Source organism: Ursus maritimus, unplaced genomic scaffold (genome assembly GCF_017311325.1).
Source record: "Ursus maritimus isolate PB19 unplaced genomic scaffold, ASM1731132v1 scaffold_4, whole genome shotgun sequence".
NCBI lineage: Eukaryota > Metazoa > Chordata > Mammalia > Carnivora > Ursidae > Ursus > Ursus maritimus.
In genome coordinates, this window is record NW_024426552.1 from 62,176,945 (window position 1) to 62,199,332 (window position 22,388).

Here is a 22,388-nt window from a genome sequence, read left to right on the forward strand (position 1 = left end):
TCATTAAGCGTCTGCCTTCGGCTCAGGTCATGATCCCAGGGTCCTGGGATCGAGTCCCGCATCAGGCTCCCCTGTCAGCGGGGAACCTGCTTCTCTCTCCCTCTGCTGTTCCCCTTGCTTGTGCTCTCTCTGATAAATAAATAAAATCTTTAAAAAAAAAAAAAAGGAAGATAATGTTAACAACATGTAAAATCTTGTATTTTGACCCAAAGAGAAAATAAGGAAAAAAACAAAAGTTCTTTTCTGTGACAGCTAGAAAAACTTGTTCCTCAACAACAGGCAATAAAAATCAAGGATGTTTCAGCTATAAATATTACATTCACGAGGAGGCACTGGCACAGGGCACATCCCAACAGGTGGGGGGTGAGGGCAAGAAACATAGAATGGCGACACGGGCTCAGTAAGGGTTTGGACTTACACGGAAACTATAGCTCCACCAAGTATCAGCCAGGACGCCTCAAGCCAGTCACTGAACTGAGCCTCGGTCTCGTCACCTGTAAAATGGGAATAAGAATGTACCTCCCTGGAGAAGTTACTGTGGGACTGAATGACCTAATGTATTAATACATAAAGTGTTAGCCCACCTCCTGATGCATAGTGAGCACCAGCTAAGTGGCGACCATCACTGCTGCTGTTGGTGTGTTACTTCCATTAAGTGACTCCAGGCTAAGGACGGCCAACAGGTGGACACACCGTCATGCTATTGTACTATTTCTGTCAGTTGCTGAATTGCCGTTCTGATTTCATACTGAACGAGCATGTGGTGAGACAGTGTGAATTCACCTCTGAGAGGTGGCCGTGCTTCTAGTTATGAACAAAACTCCGGTTTCGGAGACCACAACGCAGAGGGCCCACCCCGGACCATAGTGAATGCACTACGGTGATGAAGGCTACTTGGCAAGGCCCCCGCGGGGACAGCCTGCAATTCCCCCCACATCCTCCCTCCGTTGCCAAAACCACCTCTCTCCTCAAATTCTAAGCGTGTTATCACAAGGGTGCAGGAAATGCTAAATAAAGCCAGGGCGGCGGTCATCTTCATAGTCAAACATATCCTTAATTAAATGGATAGAATGGAGACCAAAATATTTGCTGTGCCAAGTAATGACACGAAAACAGGTATGACTAAATCTTAAGTAACAAAAAGGAAAACAGAAATAAACACTGTGTTTGTGATTACCACTAAAACTACAGAAATAAGAAAACTCTAGAAAGAAAAATAGCCCAAAGCTAACAATAATTGTATTAGGAGTATGCGATTAGCCAAGGGTATTTTTTTCTCTTTTATTTTTGGAATTTTGTACGATATACTTCTGCCCTTTCATAATGAAAACAAAGTTGTTAAACTGTTTTGTTTTTTTATTTTTTAAAAGATTTCGTTTATGTATTCGAGAGAGACAGAGTGAGAGACAGAGGGCACAGAGCACAAGCAGGGGGAGTGGCAGAGGGCAAAGCAAACTCCCCACTGAGCAGGGAGCCCGACATGGGACTGGATCCCAGGACCCCGGGATCATGACCTGAGCTGAAGGCAGACACTTAACCGACTGAGCCACCCGGGCACCCGTGTTTGCTTTTTTTTTTTTTTTTTTTTTTAAAGATTTTATTTATTTATGTGACAGAGAGACAGCCAGCGAGAGAGGGAACACAGCAGGGGGAGTGGGAGAGGAAGAAGCAGGCTCACAGCGGAAGAGCCTGATGTGGGACTCGATCCCAGATCGCCAGGATCACGCCCTGAGCCGAAGGCAGACGCTTTAACGACTGCGCCACCCAGGCGCCCCCCGTGTTTGCTTTTTTAAATTAGACATAGGGATGTGGTAATTCACTATGAAAAACAAAAACAAAAGACTCTTAGCACCTTTTGAGATAGTCCTCTATTTACTGAAGGGTAGTATTCCAAAAATTTAGCACTAGGTTAGTTCGAGGGCTACCTAGAAAGCGATTTCTCTCCAGATTCAATGTTATAAAGGGAGGTTAGGTCCCTGGGTCAAGCCACAAAAGAGAAGATTTGACTCAGGAAGCAAATAAACAGTATGGCCTCTGTTGAGCGTCTTGTGAAATTATCACAAGAAATTGCTGCTGAAGGCAGTCATGACAGCTAAGAAGAAGAGTGATTTATTTGTGCATTTACTCTGTGGCATGCACTGGGGTTAAATCACTTGTATTAATTTACCTAGTTCTCATTCTCAGCCTTGCAAGGTAAGAATCCTTAGTCTCTTCATTTTATAGAGGAGAAAACTGAAAGTTTAGAGAGATAAAGGAATTTACCTTCAACCACACAACTAGTAAGTGGTGGAGCTGGGGTCTGAGCCCACAAGGCCAGGCCCAAAGCCTGCTTCTGCCATTGCCCTTTGCGTGGACGTTCCAATCTCTTTCCTCACGTAGGTATCTGGGGGCACCCAACGCTAACCCTTAAAATACACAAAATAACCCTTAAAATACTCTGGCAGCCTTCTATCTCTCTTCTATATCCTCCTGTCCCTTTCCTTGGGACTGTGTTCATGTGGCTTCCTGCGTCTGTTCTCTTCCCTCCAGAAAGTCTACAGGTTCCTGGGGCCAATCAGACAAGCTCTTGGGGACTTAACTGCAGGAGCCTTGACTGCTGGAATCAGCAATAGTGTTTTTCTTTGTGTTTTTATTTAAACTCCAGTTAGTTAACACACAGTATAATATTAGTTGCAGGTACACAATACAGTGATTTAACACTTCCATCTCCTTCTTGGAAAATTTAGACTGACAGCATTGTTTTTCTAACAGCTGCTTATGGAGGTATAGGCCCCCGACAGGGAGACTCCCTGGCTGAAGAGACTTCTGACCAGAGGTACTGTAGTGTCAGAAGCAGAAAGGACCACCACGCACACGAGTCCAGCACCCTGTCCTGTTACAGAGGGAGGAAGAGTGGCTTAGAGAGATTTAAAACCTACCCAACCCAATCATAGACGATTATTGCTAAACTGCAGCCTACAGAATTTGTCCAAAGATAAGGAATTTATTATAAAAGCAAGGAGCCATGCTTACTGATTACTTAATAGCCCTTCACGGCTAACTCCACTTCTTGAGAGTTAAAAATAATCACTTCCCCTCTTTTTTTTTTAAAGCCTTAGTGCCATCCTCAAAACTGACTGTACAGGGAGCCAGCATAAAGGAAGCTGAAGTATGAGGTCTCCTTGGTTCCTGGGAGTAAACATGTGAGGTGTGAAGGGTCTATAACACCGGTCCAACCATCCTTCAGGAGAGAGCTCCTGCCCAGCTTGCTTATTGGCCGAGTGACTCAAGGCAACCCCTCTTACTATGTTTATCAAGCTATTAAACATACATACACACACACACACACACACACACACACACACACACACACACACACATACAGACTTATCTTAAAGTATTGCCATAAGAGGGACACCTGGGTGGCTCAGTCAGTTAAGCAAGTGCCTTCGGCTCAGGTTATGATCCCACGGTCCTGGGATTGAGTCCTGCATTGAGTTCTTTGCTCAGCAAGGAGCCTGCTTCTCCCTCTCCGTCTTCCTGCCACTCCCCTGCTTGTGCTCTCTCTCTTTCTGTCAAATAAATAAAATCTAAAAAAAAAAAAAAAAATGTTGCCCTAAGAATTTAATGAGAGTTGCACCCAAACACACCTAGTACATTCCCAGGAACACAGTAATCATTGAGTCTGCTTACCAATGTGATTCATGCTCAAATTTTATCAGACTGCTAACCGTGATAATGTTATCTTGGGAATTACATATTGACATACAGGTAATTTTTATTTTCCATTTCTGTGTTATTTCCTATTTTTCTTTTAATGGGTTTACATTACCTTTACGATTTAAAAAATAATGATTTTCAAAAGAAAGTTCTTTCAAAGGCAGGTAACTCTTGGTTAATGTTTGGGGAAATGTCACTAGATTGGACTTATTTATAATAACATATAAGTAATTGAGAGACCTTGAACTTCCCCTTGAAAAGAGTTTTCTTTTTCAATCAAAAGAGTGACAGGAAAATTCTGACTGTAGACAATAAATCCAGGTAATGTGAAACAAGTTATTTTAGGGCAAGACTTATTTGCTAGAAGTTTGCCCAATAGTTCAAAATGATGAAGTTTTCATAAGCTTTCTTTTTCCTCCTCCCAATTCAACCAGTCTTTTCTGAGCATCTGCCATTTTCAGGCATGGTACTAGGCACCAAAGGGATAAAAAAGGGAGTTAAGGACGCGTCCTAGCACTTAGAGTTTATTTCAAACCTTTCTTAGATTTTAATGACTTGTTTCAAAATATGCCAGCCCCACCCCTGAAATTGGAGGAATAAATGAAATAAGATTGGCAAAATTGAGACATACTGAAACTAGGTGAAAAGTACCCAAGGGTTCGTTTTCCTTTTCTCTCTACTTTTGTGTATGCTTGAAATTTCCCATAATAATGAAAGAAAAAAATCTAGCAAAGAAGATAAGCCATAACAAAAGGTAAATCAGCATGTATCATTTCTGGAGAATCTCTACACATACACATTTTTGCACCGTGGGGGATGGAGGGAGGATACCAGGTGTCATTTCATAAATATTTACTAAATACTTATGCACCAGGAAGAAAGGGTGTAGTCTTCATTTAGCAGCTAAGAGTGCCAACTCGGCGTGCCAAACCCATATGGTTTCCAAACCCATCTGCAAGCACAAGGCATCTCAAAGCGGGCGTGATGAGGCCCCTGGCACATGATCCTACTGCCTTGGGCCTCCGGAGCAGCACAGGGGAAAGGCCATTATTTTGCTACTCCTTTTCCTCTTGCAGAATTCCTGAGAGCTGTGTTTGCACACAGGTTGTCCTACCTTCTTTGGGCCTCTGGTATTCATCTCCTTTACCTGGCTTCTGAGTGATCACTGCCCAGACCCCAGTGGTTCCGTGGGTGGGGGGTAAGGATGGGTGACAGCCACTTACAAGTACAAATCATTTAGACTGAGCTCTGAAGGGCCAAAACTAGAAGCATCTGAGCAAGAAAATAATGATGGCATTGTATTTTAACCCACAGAATAAAATGAATATCCATGAGTCCATACTGACACAAATAAATAAATAAATAAATAAATAAATAGGAGGAAAAGGGCAGTTCGTACAGGAAACTCAATTAATAAGGAAACAGGAGATGGAAAAAAAAATCACCACTAGGCAAACAGCACTGTAAGAATTGTTGCAGACAAGATCCGTCAATGGGTATTAAAATCAGTAGGTGAAAATTTGAGGATAAACAGAGTTTGTATAGTCTCGAAGTATCTCCCCCAAGAGAATTACTAGTTGTAAAGGGAAAGACAGTAACTTTACAGTGGGGAAACATAGTAGATTTCACCCTCACTAAGTGATAAGGTTTAGTATTACTGGTGATATGACCTACTAACCTCATGAATCAGTGATCTTTTAAATTCCACAAAATAATCAGCGCTCTTCAAAAGGGTCAAAATAATGAAGGATAAGGAAAAACTGAGGAACTATCTCAGAAGAGACTAAAGAGAAATAACTGAATGCAATGTAGGATTCTGGATAGAATATGGGAACAACAACAAAAAATGATTAGCAGGAATATTAATGAAATTTGAATAAAATCTGGAGCTTAATCGTCTTGATAATTGAACCATGGTTATGTAATGGTCTAATATTAGGGGAAGCTGAGTGATTTATCTGTACCATGTTTGCAACTTTTCTCTAAGTCTAAACTTAATTAAAATTAAAAGTTAAAATTTTAAAAGTCAGAGACTGAGTATAACCCAAGTCAACATAGGGCAGTGAAATTAATTCCATTCTCACAGAGAATCACTGTTTTTTTGTATTCCTGGACCTCAAACTGACCTGATACATAGCAGGTGCTGAATTTGGTAAATAATCAATGACGGTCTAGAGTATACTAGTTGAAATACATAAGGACTCACCATCATCCCAGGCGACTACTAAAAACTGATGGGGGGGCAGGGAGAGAAGGAAAATAAACATTAATAAGGAAGGGAAAGAATTGGGCAGCCTGGACGGCGCAGTCGGTTAAGCGTCTGCCTTTGGCTCAGGCCATGATCTTGGGGTCCTGGGATCCAGTCCCTCATCAGGCTCCCTGCTCAGCGGGGAGCCTGCTTCTCCCTCTCCCTCTCCCTCTCCCTCTGCCTGCTGCTCCCCCTGCTTGTGTGCTCTGTCCCTCTCCCTCTCTCTCTGTCAAATAAATAAATAGAATCTTTTAAAAAATAAAAAAATAAGGGAAAAATTAAATGGGTCTAAAATTCCATTTGGGAACATTTAAAAACTGAAAAAGGCTCACCCCCTCGCTAGCTCCCTTTGGTTTACTAACACCATCACTTTTCTAAGGGTAAAGAGCCCCCTCTCTAATAAATGGCACTTTCTCTTGGTCTTGCCCACAACTTTCTGCTCCTCTGCCACTGAATATTCAAAAGCAGTGCTTCTCTCTCCTCATTCGGAAAGGAACTGCTGTTTCCACTGTCCCTCCCATCCTGAAGCCACAGGGCACACTGGATCAGAGTCCCTGACTCCAGCCAAGAGCTGCCAGATGTCAACATTACCCATTTTACAGCAGCAAGAGTTGCCACAACACAGTCAGGAAACATGAAGTAAATGTAACTAGCTGAAGACTGAAATTGTCTTATATAGCATATGTTATGCAGCACAACAGAATTCAAGAGAATTTCTGATGGCAGGTGTAATGGAGATTCATGGTGTACTTGTGAGTCCTGCTCAGGTAGCCCAAAGAGCCCTGCAAGGAGGTCAGAGCTCTGCTTCTGCAGTAATTAGGGGCACACCAATGAGAAAGCTTGAGAAGGCCTAAGGAAATGGGAAAAAACAAGGCTCTGAAGTCACAAAGAGCTGAGTTCAAATCTTGTTACCAGACGCATGAATGGCTTTGGGCAAGTGACCAAAATTTCTGAGTCTGTTTTGTCATTTATTTAACTTTTTTTTTTTTTTTAAGATGTTACTTATTTACTTGACAGAGAGCACAAGCAGAGGGAGCTGCAGGCAAAGGGAGAAGCTGGCTCCCTGTTGAGTAGGGAGCCCGACACAAGGCCCTATCCCAGGACCCTGGGATCATGACCTGAGCCAAAGGCAGACATTTAACCAACTCAGCCACCCAGGTGTCCCTGCCATTTATTTAAAAAGCCTGTTTAATATGTGGTTCCGTGAATGCCTCTAGCAAATACAGTGGGGAATCCTGAAGTACAGATTCCTGGGCCCTACTCCATAGCTAATGGGTCAGAACAGCTAGGCGTGGGACTCGGGAAAATGAATTTTTAACAAGCTCCCCAGGTGATTCTTCTACCCATTAAAATTTGAGAACCACTGAAATGAGAGAATGGGCCTAGAATGCAAGAGATCCTTCAGAAATGTTCATTTTCCTTCTAGTGAGGACAAACAGTAAGAAGATATGTGAGGGGCACCTGGCTGTCTCAGCCAGTAGAAAATGTGACTCCTGATCTCAGAGTTCTGAGTTCGAGCCCCATGTTGGTATAGAGATTACTTAAAAATAAAATCTTTTAAAAAAAGATATGTGAAAATGAGATTGTTAAAATGCATGTGAATAGCTTTTGATTCCATCATTTAGTACTTCATTCTAAGGAAATAATCAGAAAGGCAGACCACAATATTCAAGCCAACATTATAAAAATAACCAAAAATTGATTAGAATCAGAATGCTAACAATTCAGAGCTGATTTAATTAATTACAGTACCTCCATATGCTGGAACATACGCTTTTGTTAAAAAAGTGTTGAAAAAACTTAACTACATGGGGGGGGGGCGGTGCGCCTGGGTGGCTTAGTGGGTTGAGCATCTGCCTTCAGCTCAGGTCATGATCTCAGAGTCCTGGGATGGAGCCTGCATCGGGCCCACTTTGGGCTCCCTGCTCAGCAGGCAGTCTGCTTCTCCCTCTCCCTCCCCCCCAACTTTTGCACACCTGCATGCGTGCTCTCTCTCTCTATCTCTCTCAAATAAATAAATAAAATCTTTTAAAAAAACAAAACAAAAAAAACATAACTACATGGGAAAGTGCTCATGATAGCAAAGTGGAAAAAACCCAGAATATAAAAACGTACATATACAATTTCAATTATTCTATGTATGGTGTGCATGTCTTTTATATATGAAATGCCAAAAAGAGTGACGACTGCTGGTTGTTTGTTAATTATAAGATTAGGGAAATTGTGGTTTTTTTCCCCTGTATGTTCTAATTGTTCTAAAGTGGGGTTTTTGTGATCAGAAGCAATGTTGTTTTTTTCTGATAAAATGACTATATAGATTTCCTTCAAAATATATTAAAATTTAGAGAGGACACAATAGACAGGATTATAACTTGAAGTTATATAAGTTTGGCCACAGTTCATTCATATAACTTTTAAGGATCTGTTCTCAAGAGGCCCCAACAAGCCCAAATCTCAACAAAACAAAACAAAACACCTCAGAGGCTGTCAATAATTTTCAACGCCAGAGAATACTGCAGTCTCTATTTGAAATTCCTATTCCCAGGTTCTACTCCCAGAGATTTTTATTTCAAAGGTCTGAGGTGATGTCAGGGAATCCGTATTTTCAACAGGAACCTAGGTATGTTTGAGACCAACGTAGGTTTGTCTGAGTCCTCTGATGACTTAAAAAAAGAGAGAGAGAGAATAAAACCAGCACTGACTTGCTTTTGATGTTCCCACTCTGAATAAAAGATCTTGGAAGAGATGGTTAGCTCTCAAATTATTTGTATGCATCTCTGGAAAAAGCACCCATTATTATCAGCTCAGTTTAAAGTAGATACTAAATACTTATTCTATCAAGTGGCATATAAAATACAATAACAGAGCTGGTTTTATTGCTCCCCCCAACAAGATTATGTGGGCAAACAATTCAATACTTCTCTCCAACAGATGTTCTTAATCTGGTCAAGGCACACAAACAGGAACCTGAATGTTTGCAATTTTATGGGGTTTAAAGGCCAACCTTGCTCTAGAAGATAAAATTCCTAAAAGATAAACTATGGTCCAATCAAGCATTATCTGCTCCCCTAAGGACACATTCCAGCACTCCCGCCCAGCCCTCCTGCCTAGGATAGTCCTCCCCACCTCTTTCTAAGCCTGGGCCCTGAATAATATTCATTCCTATCCAAGATTCCTTGACTTTCTCACATCTCGAACATGTTATCTTCCTTTCTTAAAAAATTTAGAAATTAAAAAATTAAAACACACACACACACACCCCTCTCCTCAACCCTCAAATTACTATTTTCTTGCTCCTCCTTTTCATCACCAAAGGGCTGCAGAACTCCCCCTGTGCCCTGAACGCCTCCACGTCCTCAACCCTCTCCCACTCGTGAACACTTGCAACGTCCACTTTGTTGATAATTGCTCTCCTAAGGATAGCAATCCAAAGGCCTCTTCTCAGTCCCAGTCTTCCTGGACTTTTCCATGCTTTTCCAACTAGAGTTAGCCCTTATCTAATGGGAGACCGATCAGCAGACACCCGATCGAAAGGCAGGGGGTGGACTCAGAGCCCCACTCTGGGCAGGTGTCTCTGAAGTACTTTAAAATCTAGGCGACTCTGACAACTCGCCGGCCACAGCAGGCCCTAGGCTGGGATCAGCTGGTCGGTTTCCTAGGAGAAACCCTGGGAGAAAGGGCTCCAAGCAGGAGGGGGCTTTTTCACTTGATGCGCCCGCGGAGAAAGAAGTGCTGGAGGACGACCCCAAATTCGTGAGACGACCCCTGAATCTCTCCCCACTTGGCAGCATCTCGCCCGACTCCCCCGCCGACAGCGGAGGGAGCGCCGCGGTGGCGCGAACACCTGAGCCGGTGCCTCCCGCTAGGCTCGGCCTCCGCAGGCCCCCAGTCCGGCCCCACCGCTGGGGCTGAGGCAGGACGGCCCCACCGAGCCGGGCCGCGCCGCGCCGGCCCCCCGCGCGCTCAGCCCCAGCGCGGACCCACCCGAGTGCGCCCCACGGCGATGCCCACGCCGCGCCCGCCACCGCCCCCCCGCACGGGATTGCGCGCCCCAGGCGCCCGGGGGGCCCAGGCCCGGCGCACTCACCACGGACGCGGCCGCGGCCAGCACCTCCGGGAGAAAGCAGAGGCGGCGAGAGGGGCCATGGGGACCGCCCCCGCCGCCTGGGAGGAGGTTCCCGAGTGCGGGCTCCTCCCCCCGCCCGCCCCGAGAGTCGCGACGGCCGGGCCTTGGGGGCGGGTCTGCCAGTTTCTCTGCAAGCGTGGCGCTCCACCCCCAGCCAGACGTACCCCACCCGGGCGATCGAGGAGCTAGGAGGGAGAAAGAGGGGTGGACATCTTGTCTTTTGAGAGATAAAGCTTGTGCTTTCCACATTCATCCCCGTCAGTGCTCACAAAGCATCGGTTAGTTCAAAGCGATGGTTAGTTCTGGTTTTACAGAATAGGAAACTGAGGCTTCAGAGGCTAGTAAACTTACATCACCCGGACAGCTTTCAGCTTTCTCAACTACATAGTGTACCAAATTACCTGCCTTTCCCATTTCCCAGGACAATTGAGAATATTAACTGAATAAATTGTGAGAAATCCTAACTTCTTCAAAGATAAAAAGTCAAGACAGAATCATATTTATAACTAAAAATTTAAAAGAAAAATCACGGTGGGTTCCGCTTAGGCAGGCAGGATAGCAGGCCATATTCTCCAGGGCACCCTACCACGCACAGTAAAATAAGAGATTCTCCAAGAATTACCCCAACCCAAAAGGAACAAACCATGGGAAGAACCAGGAGTGGGTCACTGAGCTCTAAGCAGGAGATCTGGGGCTTTGCTCAGGGCGCATGGAGAGCTCCTGCCCACACTGTGATCTGGGACTGAAAGAAGGAGAGCCAAACCTGAGCCTTTTAAGAGTTCCAGGTGTCCTGTGCTCTAAGCAGAAGCACTAGAAACCCACTCTGAGGGAAGCATCCTTGATTCAGTGCCATAAGGTTGATGCAACTGCAAGTTAACAGCAACAACAACAAAACCACCACACGTAGGCGGTCACACATAAGTGACAGTCAGCACAACTGATACACAACGGATTAAGGGATTCTCTAACACAGAATACAGAACTTTTTTTTTTTTTAGAAAAATTTAAAGGAAAAGGAAAAAAAAAGGGATGTTCCTGGAGATTACTTACCAATTACGATGGAGATAGAGTACCAGCACATTTGAGAAATTTGGCAGAAACCACCTTAATCAAGTACGCAAAGTTAAATTCACCAGTAGTACAAATTGGTATCACACGTGAGATGGTATTCTAAGGCCATGACATCACCTTTATTGTATTCCTGCCAAAAATACAGAATTGGAATTTAATCATGAGAAAACAGTTAGATAAGCCCAAATTAAGGGACATTCTACAAAACGACTGGCCTGCACACCCCCAAAATTTCAATGTCATAAAAGACAAAGAAAAAAAAACTGTTTCAGATTAAAGGAGACTAAAGAGATTTGACATCTGAATTTCTGATTGAAAAACAAGTTGCAGCAAAGTATATTACTGAGACAATAGGAAGTGAATATGTACAGTGTGATAGATTAAAAAAAGCCTAGAATTCTTTGACATTCCTCGGGCTGAGAAATGGGTACATATTTCCCCTCCTTTTAAATCTGGGTTAGCAATGACTGCTTGGACAAATGGAGTAGAGTGGAAGTGACAGGGTGCCAATTCTGAACCCAACCTTAATTTTTTTATTATTTTTTTTCTGAGCCCAATCCTTAAAAGGCAATTTCTGGGAACACCTGGGTGGCTCAGTTAAGCATCCACCTCTTGATTTTGGCTCAGGTTGTGATCTCAGGGTCATGAGATTGAGCCCTGCATCAGGCTCCACGCTCAGGGTGGAGCTGGCTTAAGATTCTCTCCCTCTCCCTCCGCCCCTCTCCCTGCTCTCTCTCTCTCAAAATAAATACATACATAAATAAGATCTTCAAAAAGAAAAGGCAATTTCTGCTTCTTCCACTATATTCTATTTCTTGAATTTGATCATTGTATTATAGTTATATAGGAAAGTGACTTTATTCTTCAGAATTATTTAATGATTATCATAATGTCTGCAATTTCTCTCAAATGGTTCAGTTAAAAGTCTGTGTGTGAGAGAGTGAGAGAGAATGTATGCATAAATGTGGCAAAATGTTAACAACTGATGAATCTAGATGAAGTGTATACAGGTGTTCCATGAATAAATTTCACAACTTTTCTAAGCCTTGACATTTTACCCTCAAAAAAGTGAAAATAGAAGAGAAAGGATTAAATCTCAAAGAGGAAAAAAGCAATGACCTGACTTCCCCTTTTGGCCAAGATGAACTAACAAGGACAAGAAGTACCATCCCAACTAAAGTATCTAAAACAAAACAAAACGAACAAACAAACAAAAAACCAGACAAAATATCTACAACAACAGTTTTCAAGATACTCTATATGAAGCAACAAAGGATAGTGATCTCTGAGAGATAAGAAACTAATAAGGTGAGTCCTATAATTGCCCCAGTTTGCTACTTTGAGAGTTTCCAAGCATGGAGAAGGAAGAGAAAGCTGAGACAGAGACTGGCAGATCTGAGTTGAGGAAACAGACCCTAGGGTACAGAAACCAAAGCAGGTAGACTTCACAGGATAGAATAACAGAAAGAAGACAGCTGCACAGAGACAGAATACTGGACATATCCACAGAGTTCTCCCTCAAGAATTTATGACCGATACATGCATCTAAGGAAACTGTTCTAGGCCTGGGAAAGAACAATCTGTAAGGATTAGAGGGAATGGTTCTTGTCACTCACACTGGACTAGGAATAGTGCCTATATCAATCAGCCAGACTGGAAAAACTCATAATTCACAAGGCACCTGGTAGAATATTCAGGGAGATCTTCCCTCAGTAGTGGAGAAGTAGCCCTACAATGAGCACTACCTATTATAAAGTAAAAACAAGATCCCAAAGGACCAAACTATAACCAAATAACTTAAGTATGTCCCAGAACAAAGCACAAGAAGATTTATAGAGCTATAAAAATAGTCAACACTGAACGAGGTAAAATTCACAGTGTCTAGTATCCAAACAAAGATTACCAATTATACAAAGAGTCAAGAAAATACAACTGATGAGGGAAGAATAATTAGAGAAAAGCAACTCAGAACTGACACAGATGCTAGAATTAACAGAAAAGAACATTAAGACAATTATTATAACTGTATTCCATACATTCAAAAAGTTAGAAACACAGAAAATATAAAGGAAGACCCAAATTAAACTTGTAGAAATGAAAAATAAAATGTATGACTACATCATATAGGCCAGAAAGGGATAAATTAAAGTATATATTGTAAGGTTCTTATATTATGTGTGAAATGGCATAAGATCACTTTAAGATACCCTATGATAGATAAATACATATACTATAAACCCTTAAGCAACCACTAACATAACAAAATAAAGAATTATAACTAATTAAGCAACAAAGGAGATAAAATCATTCAACAAGAAACTTGATTAGTCCAAAGAAAGTAGGAAACCAGGAAAGTGAGAACAAATAACAGGCAGGACAAATAGAAAACAAACAGCAAATCTACCTTAATCTCAAATTAAATGTAAATGGTGTAAACAGCATAGATTGTCAGGATGAATAAAAAAGCAAGCCCCAACTATATGCTGCCTATAAAAAGTGCAGTTCAAATATAAAGATAATATAATAAATAAGTTAAAAGTGAAAGGATGGAAAGAGTGAAACTATGCTAACACTAGCCAAAGGAAAACGAGATTAGCTACTTTAAAATCAAACAAAATAAATTTCAGACCAAAGCATATTACCAGGGATCAAGAAGGTCATTTTATAAAGGGGTCAATTCATCAAGAGGAAATAAGTCTTAAACATTATGAACCTAATAATAGTGCTTCAAAATACATGAAGTTAAAACTGATAGAACTGCACAAAGAAATAGATGACTCCATAATTATAGTCAGAGATTTTAACACTCCTCTCTCAATAATTGCCAGACCATGTATGCAGAAAATCAGTATGGATATAGAAAATTTAAATAACACTATTAATTACTTGACCTGATTGACATTTATAGAACACCCAACAATAGCAGAATACATACACATATTTCTCAAGTGCACAGAGAACTATTTTGGATCACAGACTCAATAAAATTCAATAGGATTCAAGTCATGCAACTTATGTTCTCTGACCACAGAAAAATTAAATTAGAAATCAGTAACTAAAAGATCCTTGGAAAATCCCCAAGTATTTGGAAACTAAACAACACTCTTCCATATAACTGGCAGATTAGGGATGCCTGGATGGCTCAGTCGGTTAAGCATCTGCCTTCAGCTCAGGCCATGATCCCAGGGTCCTGGGATTGAGTCCCACATGGGGCTCCTTGTTCAGCGGGAAGCCTGTTTCCCCCTCCCCCCGCTTGTGTGCTCTCTCTCTTTCTCTCTCTCTCACATACACACGTGCATGCATGGACAAATAAATAAATAAAATCTTAGAAAAAAATAATCGGCAGATTTAAGAAGAAATCAAAAGAGAAATTGAAAAATATTTTGAACAGAATGAAAATGAAAACAACATATCAGAATTTGTAGATGCCACTGATGCAGTACTTAAGGGAAAACTTACAGCACTAAATGTCTATATTAGAGAAAAAGGTCTCAAATCCGTGATCTCAGCTCTACCTTTCAAACCTAGAAAAGAAAGAGCAAAGCAAACAGAAAGCAGAATAAAGGAAGTAATAAAGACCAAGGTAAGAACCGATGAAATAGAAAAGAAGAAAACAATAGAGAGAATCAAATAAAGCCAAGGCTGGTTCTTTCAGAAAATCAATAGAATGGACTATGCTTTAGCTATACTAATCAAAAAAAAAAAAAAAGAGAAAAGACAAATTATCGAAATCAGAAATACAGAGTTAATATCACCACATATTCTTCAAGTATTAGGGATAAAAGTAGGTCTTTTTATAGTTCACAAGTGTGATGATTGAGTATCCACACTGTTTTGTGATGTGCCTCCTTCAAGCCTTGTTACGACTACAACATATTACCCATCTGACGTGAAAAAAATAAGAAAAAAGGGATAAAAATAGATTATTATGAACAATAATAACTTTATGCTAATAAATTTCACAACATAGATAAAATGGACAAACTCCTTGAAAGACATAAATTACCACAGCTCACATAAGAATAGATAACCTAAAAAGACCAGTATCTACTAAAGAAGCTGAAATTGTACTTAAAAACCTTTCCACACGGAAAATTCCAGGCCCACATAGCTAGAAGAAATAATGCTAATTCTACACAAAATTTTCCAAAACAATTGAAGAAGAGGGAATACTTCCCAACTCATTCCATGAGACCAGCATTATCCTAACTCCAAACCCAGACAAAAATACTACAAGAAACAAAACTATAGACTAATATCTCTCATGCATACAGAAGCAAAAAAAAAATCTAAACGAAACTTTAGCAAATTGAATTCAATGGCATAAAGAATGATAACACAACATGACCAAGAAGGATGGGTTCACCCAAAAATTGCAGAGTTGGTTTAACATTAAAAAATCAAACAGTAATTCACCATATTATCAAACCAAAGCAGAAAAACCATATAATCATCTCAATAGATGCAAATGCTGCATTTGACAAAATCTAATGTTTATTCCTAATAAAAATTTTTGGTAAGCTAGGAATATGAGGGAACTTCTTCAACCTGATAAAAGACATTTACAAAATACTGACAGCTAACTTCATATTCAGTGGTGAAAGACTGAATGCTTTCCCACTAAGATCAGAAACAAGATAGGGGGATGTCTTCTGTCACCACTTCTACTCGACATTATATATAGACACAAAAACTCTAAACATAATTTCAATAGATTAAACAATATATAAAAAGGATACTACATAATTACCAAGTGGGATTTATCCCAAGAGGGATTCAACCCTTCAAAAATCAATGAGTGTAATTCAACATATTAGCCAACTAAGAAGAAAAGCCAGATGAAATCATATTTCTAAAAAAGAAATAAAAGGAGTCCAGATTGGAAAGAGAGAAGAAATCTGTCTTTTTCATAAATAACATGATTGTCTCTGTAGAAATTCCAGTGCAATATACAAAAATGCTACAAAAACTAATGAGTTTAGGGAGATACAAGATACAATATTGATATACAAAAATGAGTTGAATTTCTAGATACTGGCAATGACAACTGGAAATTGAAATTTTAAGATAGCATCAAAAATATGAAAGACTTAAGGATAAATGTGACAAAAGATGTAAAAGGTCTTAAACTGAAAATGACAAAACATTGCTGAGAGAAATTCAGGAGACCTAAATAAACAGAATCGTATGCTTTGCTCATGAGTCAGAAGGCTCAATACTGTCAAGATGTCAGCTCTCCCCAAATTGATCTGTGTGTTCATCGCATTTCTAACAAAAAACCCAGCAGGTTTTTCTTTTCCCCAGAAACTGACAAAAAAAAATCATAATGGAAAGCAAAGGACCTAGAATTCCTAAAAACAACTTTGGAAAAGAATTTTATATGATTTTGAGAATTACTGTAAAGCTACCATAATTTAAACAATGCAATATAAGCATAAAGATGGACAGATTAATAGAATATAATTGAGATTACAAAAATAGGGGCACCTAGCTGGCTCAGTCCATAGAACATGTGACTCTTCATCTCAGCGTTATAAGTTCAAGCCTCGTTTTGGGGGTAGAGTTTACTTAATAAAAATTTTTTTCAAAGATTCCAAAAATAAAATCATGTAAATATGACTTTTGACAAAGGCACAAATACAATCGAGCAGAGAAAGGATAGTCTTTTCAATAAATAGTGCTTGAACAACTAGATATCCCATCAAAAAAAGAATACCTCATCTTAACATATACAAAAATTAACTCAAAATGAATGACAAACCTAAATGCAAAACCTAAATCTATAAAATGTCTAAAAGAAAATATAGAAGGAAATCTTTTTAAACTGGACTTCAAAAATTAAAACTGCTCTTAGAAAAACACTGCTTAGAAAATGTAAAAGCACTAGGGGCGCCTGGGTGGCACAGCGGTTAAGCATCTGCCTTCGGCTCAGGGCGTGATCCCGGCATTATGGGATCGAGCCCCACATCAGGCTCCTCCGCTATGAGCCTGCTTCTTCCTCTCCCACTCCCCCTGCTTGTGTTCCCTCTCTCGCTGGCTGTCTCTCTCTCTGTCGAATAAATAAATAAAATCTTTAAAAAAAAAAAAAAAAGAAAAGAAAATGTAAAAGCACTAAAACCAGATAAAGACACCACACGAAATGTGAATTATAGGCCAATATCTCTCATGAATATAGATGCAAAAATCCTCAACAAAATGTTAGCAAACCGAATCCAACAATACATTTAAAAAGTCATATACCACCATCAACTGGGATTTATTCCCAGGATGCAAGTGTGGTTCAATATCCACAAAACAATTAACGTGATACATCTCATCAATAAGAGAAAGGAAAAAAAACATATGATCATTCCAACAGGTGCAGAAAAAGCATTTGACAAAGTACAACATCCATTCATGATAAAATCCTCCACAAAAGTAGGTCTAGAGGGAACATACCTCAATACAGTAAAGGCTTTGTATGAAAAAAAAAACACAGCCAAAATCATACTCAATGGGGAGCAACTGAGAGCTGTTTCTCTATGGTCAGGAATAAGACAGGGATGTCCACTCTCACCACAGTTATTTAACACAGCACTGGAAGTCCTAGCCACAGCAATTAGAAAACATAAAGAAATAAAAGGCATCCAAATTGGTAAGGAATGAGCACTCTTACAATCTGCAGATGACATAATACTAATATATAGAAAACCCTGAAGACTCCACCAAAAAAACTAGTAGAACTGATAAATGAGTTCAGTAAAGCCACAGGATACAAAATCAAAGTACAGAAACCAGTTGCATTCCTATATGCTACTAATGAAGCAGCAAAAAGTGAAATTAAGAAAACAATCCCATTTATAATTGCACCCAAAACAGTAAGATAGCTAGGAATAAACTTAACCAAAGAGGAGAAAGACCTGTACTCTGAAAACTATAAAACGCTGATGAAAGAAATTCAAGATGATGCTAAGAAATGGCAAGACATTCCGTGCTTGTGGATTGGAAGAACAAATATTGTTAAAATGTCTACACTATCCAAAGCAATCTACAGATTTAATGCAATTCCTATCAAAATTTAAAAACAGCATTTTCACAGAACTAGAACAAACAATCCTGGGGCACCTGGCTGGCTCAGTGAGCAGAGCAAGCAACTCTTGAGCTCAGGGTCGTGATTTTGAGCCCTACATTGCGTGTAGAGATTACTTTAAAAAAAAAAAAGTGTAGAACAAACAAACCTAAAATTTGTATGGAACCACAAAAGACCTTGACTAGCCAAAGCAATCTTGAAAAAGAAAACGGGGGTATCACAATTCCAGATTTCCTAGATTGCAAAGGAGTAACTAAAATAGCATAGTACTGGCATAAAAATGGACACACAGATCGATGTGATAGAACAGAAAACCCAGAAATAAGCCCACAATTCTATGATCAACTAATTTTCAACAAAGGAAGAATGAATATACAATGGGAAAAAGACAGTCTCTTTGACAAATGGTGCTGGGAAAACTGGTCGGCCATATGCAAAAGAATGAAAGTGAACCACTTTCTTCCACCATATGCAATAATAAACTCAAAATGGATTAAAGACATAAATGTGAGACCTGAAACCATAAAAATCCTTGAAGAGAGCACAGGCGGTAATCTCTCTGACATTGGCTATAGCAACTTTTTTCTAGATATGTCTCCCGAGCAAGAGAAACAGAAGCAAAAATAAACCATTGAAACTACATCAAAATAAAAAGCTTCTGCATAGTGAATCAAATAATCAACAAAACTACAAGACAGCCTACAGAATGATAGAAGAAATTTGCAAATGACATGTCTGTTAAGGGGTAGTATCCAAAATATATAAAAAACTTATACAACTCAATACCCAAAAAATAGTCCAATGGGCAGAAGATCTTTGGAGACATCCAGGTGACCAACAGACAAAGGAAAAGAGGCTCAGCATCACTCTTCACAAGGGAAATGCAAATCAAAACTGCAGTGAGACATCACCCCATACCTGGCAGAATGGCTAAAATAAAAAACTCAGGAAACAACAAGTGTTGGTTGGTAAGGATGTGGAAAAAAAGGAACCTTCATGCACTGTTGGTGCAACCATTGAGAAAAACAGTATGGAGTTTTCTTAAAAAAATTAAACATAGAGCCATTCTATGACCCATGTGTATACATACGCCAAAACTTACCAAATAGTGCATGGCACTATGGAAACGCATGGGATAATGTTGTTATAATCTGTAAGTGGAGGGTGCCTTTACAAGCATGATCGATACTCCTAAATTATACAAGAATACATGGATAAATTTAAAACACTTTTTTAAAAATTGCATGGCAAAAGCATAAAAAAAGTCAAAAGACAACTTTGGGGAAAGTATCAGTAATATTACAGATAAAAGATTAACTTCCTTAGTGTAAAAAACGTTTACAAGTCAGTGAGAAAGTTCAACAAACCAATAATAAAATGGGAAAAATATATGAAGTAACAACTTATAGTTAAGAAAATGTAAAGCCATCATTATTTTACAAGAAGATCCTCATTCTTACTTATAAAATAAATGAAATTCAAATGCCAATTAAAACTACACTGAGAGGGGCGCCTGGGTGGCGCAGTCGTTAAGCGTCTGCCTTCGGCCCAGCGCGGGATCCTGGCGTTCTGGGATCGAGCCCCACATCAGGCTCCTCTGCTGGGAGGCTGCTTCTTCCTCTCCCACTGCCCCTGCTTGTGTTCCCTCTCTCGCTGGCTGTCTCTCTGTGTGAAATAAATAAATTTAAAAAATAAAAAATAAAAAAAATAAAAAACTAAAAAACATAGCATGAAATATGAGGCAAACTCTATGATATGATTTGAGCAAGTTATGCAGTATAGGAAAGAAGATTCCACTTGGCCTTGATGTTTGTTTCATTCTCTTTGAATAACTCAGATTTAGAGATATGGAAGTAGTTTATCTTCTGAGCAAATCACTCTGTATTCTGTAGGGATTAATATTTGCATGAGCATAAACTACACGTCATAAACTAGTTTGTTGATCTCAATTCTTAGAATCGATCAATAGATAAAATGCAGAAAAATCAATTATACTGACAGGAAAACAATGCAAATGCTATAAACCCTAACATTATAAACGTAAAGGCAGAGAAGAGAGAAACTGGGTGGTGGCTAGGGGCATAGGGTGGCAGTAAGGAGACAAGAAGAGTGGAAGACTAGGTCGAGGGTGCTATTTTTCTCATACTACCTGATAGTGAATCAAGAGTTACTACTCACATTGACAGAACAAGAATTCAAAGTTAAGCACGATATTTAAATTTACAATGACAGGGGTACCTGGGGCTCAGTCCATGGGGCATAAGACTCTTGATCTCAGGGTTGTGAGTTCAAGCTCCGCATTGGGCGTGGAGCCTATTTTAAAAAAATTATAATGATAAACAATAGAAGAATGGGAAATAATATAAGTAAGAAAGCACATGGAAGGAGAAAGCAATGGACTGTCTCGCTGAGGTATATTTTTCACCATTCATAACATGGGGCTAGCAAACATGACATAAAGTAAATCAATGAAGAAAGTAGTACCAGCATGGAGTTCACAGCTACAACACTAACTACCGAGAGACTTAAAAGCAAACTCTTGAAGGTGATCAGACATGGGTGTGAAGGAGAAGTTTCAGGAAAGAAACAGGAGACTTTTATCTTTTTTCCATTTAATGCCATCTGTACCGTTTGAATTTTGTAACCAAGTGCATGATTACTTTCATAATAGATATTCCTGATACAATTTTATCATTTTCGTTTTGTTTAATTTTAGGTTTCAGGCACATGAGGAAAATATAATGTATCTATTTTAAAGTTTTATGGTCTGACCATTTATGTTTTCCAGATAAAGCTAAGCCGCTTCACAGCCTGTTTCCACACGGTGGTATTTTCCAAAGAAACACTAACCCGCATCCAAAAATAACAGTAAGCAATTTAAATCTTCACAGCGCTGTCTTGAAAACATCAAAAGGGGATTCCACTCATGATACATAACAAAACCTCTTAAAATCTTCTTTCTCTGACCCTCTCTCAATATCTCACACCATATGGTAACTGCTCTCAAATCTCTACCCTCCTTCTCTTGAAACGTCCACAAAACACAGTCCACACTGTTCCCGGTCTCCTTTACTCACCACTTCCCTCCCCTTCCTCTGTAGGCCCGTTCTCTTCTAAATATCTGCCCATTCGAATATAAATCAAGCTTCCCCTATATCCATTTCAGACCTTACCCCACGGGTCTTTTTTCTTGGCCTGGGGAAACTAGCATCATTGTAATGTTATTCCTTAAAGAAAATCAAATTCTAATTTCCAAAAGATCTGCCCCGAACAAACATTTGAGATAGAGTCTGCTGGAATTTAGTTATGAAGCTGTAAGTTTCTCTCCTGTAGGCATCCTAAAGATAGGAGCTGGGTCTTAGTCATTTTTGTATTCGGGTAGAAAATGACATGCTTCACACGTAGTAACCCTTTACCCACCAAATGCACATTTTACTTTTGAATTGTAATTTGGAATTGAGCTTTTATGGGAGAGAGTGGAGGAGAAGAAGAGGAAGGGAGCTAGTGGTTACCGAGTATCTACTAGGGAGCAGACACTATGCTTTTATGGTGACGATATATCTTCCTACCTTCTTTCCTGGATCAGTAACTCTGAAATCAGAGCAAGAAAAAGAGATGCGGAGAACTATGTGTAGTTTGAAAGACCCCTCGGTGTGATGCTGTTCGTGCTGACCGTGTGTAGAAACACACGCATCATAAAACATTCACAGACCCCGACAGATATAAACGAAGACACTTTTACAAACAGTTATGCGTCCAAAACACTGTTTGAACTTAAGTGTTGAGGATGGGGGAGCAAGATGAAGAAGCCTGGTGGAAACTCTGTGTTTGTGTATGTCCGTCGTCCGTGTGTATACAGTGCGTACATACTCAAAGATGCCCACTAGATGGCAAACCCACATTTCAAATGTTAACGGCTACCGGGCTGCCCCTTCTGGGCATTTTAATAATTCAAGCCAAATTCTTATAAGGCCAAGATATTATATACAGTTTAACAAGTATACAGGTTAACTTTGTGGTGATGGTCTTACAAGTACTTTCTAGAGACAGAGGCTGAATTTATAGCTCCACAGTTTCTAAAATCTACTGACGTAGTTTCCAGCCAAAATTGAGTACTAATGCAGGTAAATTAAATCCCCTTATTAGATCATCTGATTTCATAATGAGGCTTCAAT

The 22,388-nt window shown here is 39.9% G+C and overlaps 1 protein-coding gene and 1 non-coding gene across 3 annotated transcripts in view; one reads left to right on the forward strand and one right to left on the reverse strand.

Annotated features, from left to right (window-relative positions):
- Positions 1–10,113, reverse strand: part of B4GALT4 (beta-1,4-galactosyltransferase 4) — a 27,789-nt gene extending 17,676 nt beyond the window's left edge. Inside the window, exon 1 of one of the 2 annotated variants that reach the window (XM_040621294.1) lies at positions 10,035–10,113. The gene's annotated coding sequence lies outside the window, so the exon portion shown is untranslated. Of the gene's footprint in view, positions 1–418; positions 495–10,034 lie in introns of those variants that run through there. The other variant, XM_008708214.2, reaches the window with a different exon arrangement.
- Positions 10,114–14,932: 4,819 nt separating this feature from the next.
- LOC121100553 lies at positions 14,933–15,034 on the forward strand. The gene has a single exon (XR_005832310.1). It is a non-coding gene; the product is annotated as a small nucleolar RNA U13 (small nucleolar RNA).
- The last annotated feature ends 7,354 nt before the right edge of the window (positions 15,035–22,388 follow it).